Raw genomic sequence first — 6,402 nt, 5'->3', positions numbered from 1 at the left:
GACAGAGGATGAGATGGCTGGATGGCATCACTGACTCGATGGACGTGAGTCTGAGTGAACTCCAGGAGTTGGTGATGGACAGGGAGGCCTGGTGTGCTGCGATTCATGGGGTCTCAAAGAATCAGACACGACTGAGCGACTGAACTGAACTGAATGTTCTTAATTAATATATTTTAAATACGTATATATATCTTAAATAAGAGAGGCTTTTTAGAGTCCTCAAAAGCACTTTGTAAAGGCTTCTTTAGCTCTTAGATGCAGGGGACCATTTAAGAGTTTTAAAGTCAGAGCCTGCAGACCCCTTCCTGGTGGCTGTATTTCCCCAGATATGCTCATACGTCCAGTCTTTCTTTACGAGAGTTGCCGTTGCATTCTGTTCCAAGGTCTGCACCTCAGAGATAAAGCTGTCCGGGCACCTGCCCAGGTGTACTTGGTTGGGGCTGAGTTCCTTCAGCAACACTGCAGACGCCTCCGAGGAGCCTGGGGTCCAGGCTCACTCCTTGGAAACTGGGCCAGGTCCTGATGATGTCCTCTCAGCTGCAGAGATGGTCACCGCCTCCCACATCCTAGGCAATGCTTTTCCTCTGGTGTCTCCCAGGGAGACAGGGCCCTGGCCAAAGCCCTTCTCAGTTTACGGGTAAGAACAGTAGGGCAGCTGCAGGGTGCTCTGGTCCCTGCTGCAGGTTCGACCAGCTCCCTCCTGATGGGGGAGCAAGACTCAGAGGCTCTGTTCTCCGCAGGCACCCTGGGAAGCCTTCGATGACCCTCCAGGCCCCTCACACCGAGGCCTCTCTGACATGGCACGCTAGGGACAAACACACACACACTCTCACCATGCCACGTGACTAACACACCCAGCATTGTTCTACAATCACACTTAAATGAAAAGCAAAGGCAGCCTTAAAGGAAAGAAGTTATAAGCAGGCAGCCTGGGTCATGAATGGAAGGAAAGGGGAACAGTTTAATTCACTGCTATTCACTCATCTGGTGGTGGTGCTGGGTTGCTGGGCTGATGGTGTGGGCTTATGGAGGGAGATTAGAAAAACACAGAATGTCCATAGACATGTACTACTCAGTCCCAGGTTATATGTGAACATGTAGTCAAAACAATGCACCGGAACCCTTGGTGGATCCTTCAGTTATTATGTGTGAAAGTCTTAGTTGCTCAGTAGTGTCTACTCTTTGTGATCCCACGGACCGGAGCTTGCCAGGCCCCTCTGTCCATGGGATTCTCCAGTCAAGAGTACTGGAGTGGGTAGCCATTTCCTTTTCCAGAAGATCTTCCCAATCCAGGGATCAAACCCACGTCTACTGCATCGGCAGGCAGATTCTTTACCATCTGAGCCGCCAGGGAAGCTACTATATGTGTGTGTGTGTGTGTGTGTGTGTGTGTGTGTATGAGTTTTTACAATCATACAAATGTTCATTATGCACCCATAATGACCCAATATGGGTCATATTGTAAATGATCACAGATGATGGCCACAGATGATACCAAAATGTGGCTGCAAGGGAGACGCAGAGGTTACGCCAGTGAGTTAGTTGCCTGTATACATCCTTATATGATCCAGACTATAACCCAGGCATTGAGTTACAGTTTGGAAAGCCTTCCATTCTTATTATATCAACTCAAAGTTGGATGAGCATTCTACTTGTTGTTTTCAAGGCGTTTTTCTTTTTTTGACGAGTGAGTGCTTTGTGGCCAGTGGTCAGGGAACCCCCCAGCTTGGTAGCTGTTGCCATGGGTCCCGGCGGGGGTGGGGGCTCTGATGGGGGTCACAGTCAGTCTGCATGGGGTCTGCATGGTCAGCCTAGCTGAGCAGCCTGCAGCTGGGACACTTTCAAGACTATTTCTCTGTTTTTCTCTGAAGCACAAAGGGCTGGGTTCTCCCTCCCCATTGTGGGGTTCTAATGAGTCGTCCCCTTGGGATGGAAGCACTTTCCCAGCACCCTGGGACCGGGAGTGGCCCTGCCGTAGCAGGACACACTAGACGGAGCAGGTCCAGCCCTGGCAGCAAGCTTGTGTAACGGGATGAGCAGCTGTTAGGAGGCACTGCTGGTCCCCTTCTGTCCCTTCCCTTTTTGAGTAAAAGAGGTGCAGGGTGCGGAAGGCTGCAGAAGGCTCCCAACTGAGCCATGCTTTCATTCTGTGGAGGGAACCCGGAGAATTCTCCTCTGGTCTTGAAGCCCACAGCCTCCTTCCCCCTCTGCTACATCCACTGTCTCCCAGAGCAACCTCCCAGGTGCCCTAGAAGAGCTGCCCGTTAGAAAGTGGGCAAAAGGCAACATAAGGCCACGCTCTCCTCCCACTGCCCGCCACTGCTCTCAGCACTTCTATCATTTCTGACAATAGGATCACGTATTCAGCGTGTGATCAATGAGTGGGCAGTTACATGAGCTGTCAAATTTGCTATGCTCTTTTGTCTTTGAAAATTTTAAGTATGTGAATAATTAACTCCTAAATATAAATCATCAAGCATGAATCTAGACTCTGTATTCAATGGAAACCATTACCTTTATTTCTACCTAAAATATTGATAATATTTATAGAGCTAGCAAACGTTGAGGACCACTGTGTTCTGTGCCCAGGTAAATACATGATTCTATTTTTATAAATTTAAGCATCATGCAAATTCCAAAAAGGCAGGTGATATTATGTTCACTTTACAAATGAGGAAATTAATATTCTGAGAGAATTTAAAAGACATATCCAAGTTCACACACTGGGTACATAATTCGTAGTGGAGCAAAGATCCAAATCCAGATTGAACCCTGACCCCCTATATTACCCTTACCTCCAGGGCAGCTTGTAATCTTTCATAGGTTAAAAGGTTAGCTCCTTCCAGCATGAGCAGATAGAGACTGAATGAGGTGGAACTCAAGTTTATAATTTCAAAGGGTAGATATGGAGATCATGAAATGGTTCTTTCTGGCTCCAGACTGAAGCCCTGAAGCTGCCCTTCTCAATGTGAGACAGATTTGTTTAGAGACGGTCAGAGCCTGTGAGTTTCTTTATCTTATTAGGGGCAGTGAAGCTATGAGATTCTAGTAGTTTGGGTGAGCCAAAAGCAAAAGTAGGTTCAAGGAGATCTTGCGTGGATTTATTGACCAGAGAATCAAACACTTCCTTTTAAGTGTTAGGTTGAATATAAAGTTATCAACTTTTGCTTAAAGACAAATATTGCCAATCTCTTATGGATCAACTTAGCTAGAGACCTGTCTATCTATAAAGTGTACAGACTCTATACCTAAAGCTACCTTCGGTTAAATCTGCATACACAATGTAAGGACTCTGTGCTAAGATTTTTGGCCTTGATTTTGTTGAAAATTTTAGTAAAATAGCTCTTTATTGTTTCTAGTCTTTGGTGTGTGTATGTTAAGGTTGTGAGAAGTGAGGTTGGAAATCTGGTTTGTAAGACTAATGATCTGGTCATCATAGAACTGAGAATTGGGTTTTGGTGTTAATGTTGCTGTAGCCATCTGAATGATCTGTGGCAAAACACTCAATTTTTTAAGATTTCAGTTTAATCATCTGTCAAATGAGGAGCTATATACCTTTCAGTTCTAAAATTTTACAGAGTTAAGAATAAACAGCTGGCCTTTGCTGTTAGAATTGTCAAAGTCTGATCTGTATCACTTCTTCTCCCTGACCCCCCTTCAGTATGGCCTTTTAGACTGGTAGTATCAACTCATGATTAACTATGGATAAACCAACAGAGATAGGGGATTCTTCACCCCGGGATCATGCATTTGGGTCTGAGTTGCCAACTTTAGCAAATAAAAATAGAAGATTTCTAGATAAATTTGAATTTCAGAGAAACCACTAATCATCTTTTAGAATTTAAGTATATCCCAGGCTATACTTGGGACAAACTTATACTAAAAACTGGTTTGTATCTGAAATTACCTGGCTGTACTGAATTATATCAGGCAACCCTTTATTGGGTTGGGTTTCAGGAGTCCAGGAATTGCATGAAAATTTCTGGAATATTATGAAAACATATTCTGCATGTGTGTTCATGTGTATTTTTCTCTAAGTGGGCCCAGAGCTTTCATAGGTTCAGAAAAAGGTCCATAACCCCAAATATTGGGTTGACCAAAAAGTTCGTTCAGGTTTTTCCATAACATCTTTTTGGCCAATCTAATAGATCTGCAACCACTGGACTGAAGTAAGGCTGCCAAGAAATGCTAACGTAATTCTACTCTCTTTTACGAGGGGCAAGCTCACGTGGTAGGATCACACTCGTCCCTCATGGCCTGAAACAGATTTCAGATGAAAACTCCTAGAAACGATTGCAGAGTGGGACCGTCACTTCATAAGTAAGAACGTGTTCTTTCCTTCCGCCCTCCACCCCGCCTCCTGGGAGGCCTCTGCCCGGTGCGGCCTGGGCAGCCTTGTGTGTCCAAGTGTCCCTGTCACTCTCCTGCCAGACCGAGCTGGGATCCCAGAGGGCCTTCTTGCCAAGGGGGCAGCAGCTGCGCCTGCCCCGGCCCCAGCACATTCCAGCCACCGCGTGTGTCCGCCCGGCAGCTTGACTCCGGGAATAGAAACAGCAGCCCTCTGCCTCTTGCCATTTTAAGCGAAGTCCAGCTTTAGGGGAGGTTTCCATTTTACTGTTCCACTTCCAAAATGATTTCTAGCATAAAACATAGGTCAGTATTGCCACAGGTGCACATCCGGAACAAAAACTTGTTTTAAAGTTAAATTAAACGCTGTTCTTTTTTTGCAGAAGACATTTTGTCAATAGGCTCTGTTTCTGGGAATTCAAAGAGCTGTCTGATTTGTTGGTACTGATTTCAACACAACAGATTATATTTTATCTAAACTTATCAGATACTAAATGCTCCTGATGTTCCTGATAAAAATGAAGATGAACTTCTAAACTTTAAGAACAAAACCTCAGAGGTTTATTTCCCCTCCCTCCTCTCTAACACAGAAAAAGAAAAACCTACATTAGCATTAGAGACTTAAAATGAGTGTTAGTAATTGTCACTTTACTTTCACGCCTTTCTATAACTATACTTCCTCCTCACATTCCTTAGATTTCAAGAAAATGTTTTCTAGCTCACGGCTTCAGGACTGGAGGACATGACGAAGGGGAGATCGTTGTCTATAAAATCACTACCACCGCGAACACACAGACACCCCCCTCCCACCCTCTGTCATTCACCCCCCAGATTTGGAGACTGGGGCCCCAGCTCCTTACCCTCCTGTGTGAGGGGCGTCCCCGAGACTTGCGATGCTGAAGTTTCAGCTGCAAACTCCTTTTGAGAAGCAATCTGTGGCGAGAGGGCGGAGGAAGACCCGGTGCGGAGCCCCCAGCAGCCACCTGACGCGTCCAGCAGCAGCAGTGCTTAGAGTGACCCTTCACCGCCCCGCGGCTGCGGCGACGAGCCTGTGCTCTGCCCTCCGCTCCCTCTCTGGCTTCAATTTCAGGCCACCCCGGGGCAGAGGGCGGAGCCTCTGGTTGGTGGAGAGGGTTTGGGTTTCTTGATCTCCCCACTTATTGAAAAACAAAAAATAGTCAAGCCCCCATAACCTGAGAGTGAGGAGAGAAAATTAATTAGGTAGATATTTAATTGTCAGAAGCAGATTAGAGTGTGTGTGGACTGGGTCAGAGAAAGGGAATGTCATGGGTAAAATGAGCTTCTGGAAAGGTAAATAGCCTGGTCACCTCAGGTCCTTTGAGAAGACTGGGCTTATAAATAGACTGTTCTTTAGAAGAGGAGCTTCTGGTAGCTCGCACATGGCACCATCATCATTGGAGTCACAGTTCCACGGGGTGAGATTCACAGCCCCGACTCTCCGGTGGTCCCCATGGAAGCCTGAGATGAACACGCACCCCAGCACACCCAGAGCTTGGGGAAATACTTTGGCAGTGCTTCCTGTTGGGGGAGAAACAGAGAGGGTCATAACTGACCACAAGCTTTAAATAGGTTCTGGGAGTGTGAAATAGCTGCTAAAAAAGTTACCCTGATAGTAGGCTGCAATAATAGAAAAACAGATCATGGAAAATAAATGTTCTAATTATTCTTGATTAGTCAGATCGTGAGTTCAGCATTGCTTTGCTGCTGTGGCTCACTGAGAAGTTCTGTATCCTGAAGGAGGGGGCTGGAAGGAAGCTGGGTGTGTTGGGACCATCTGCAGAAAAGAAGAACCAAGAGAGGACTCAGGAGGAGTGGGAATCCTGGGTGCAAGTGTCCTGGGCACTGTTGGGCAGCAAGGGGCCTTAATTAAAAATTTTGTGGTTTTACGACATCAAAAGTTAAACCCAGTGGGTAGAACTTCCAACAAAAGACCAAAGTACTCAACTCTATTCCTGCTGTGATAAAAAAAAAGGAGCCTTACATCAGTATTTATGATAATGATGGTATAATGGCAAGAGCCTCTATCATGGCATC

The 6,402-nt window shown here is 46.0% G+C and overlaps 1 protein-coding gene across 1 annotated transcript in view; it reads right to left on the bottom strand.

Annotated features, from left to right (window-relative positions):
* The window catches only part of KLHL31 (kelch-like family member 31), a 19,721-nt gene extending 14,287 nt beyond the window's left edge, over nucleotides 1–5,434 (bottom strand). The window contains exon 1 of the mRNA XM_010848708.1: nucleotides 5,208–5,434. The gene's annotated coding sequence lies outside the window, so the exon portion shown is untranslated. The remainder of the gene's footprint in view (nucleotides 1–5,207) is intronic.
* Between the last annotated feature and the right edge of the window lie 968 nt (nucleotides 5,435–6,402).

This window comes from Bison bison, unplaced genomic scaffold (assembly GCF_000754665.1).
Source record: "Bison bison bison isolate TAMUID 2011002044 unplaced genomic scaffold, Bison_UMD1.0 scf7180017864270, whole genome shotgun sequence".
NCBI lineage: Eukaryota > Metazoa > Chordata > Mammalia > Artiodactyla > Bovidae > Bison > Bison bison.
Note: the sequence above shows the minus strand (reverse complement) of the source record. Positions and strands in the feature narration are given on the sequence as shown.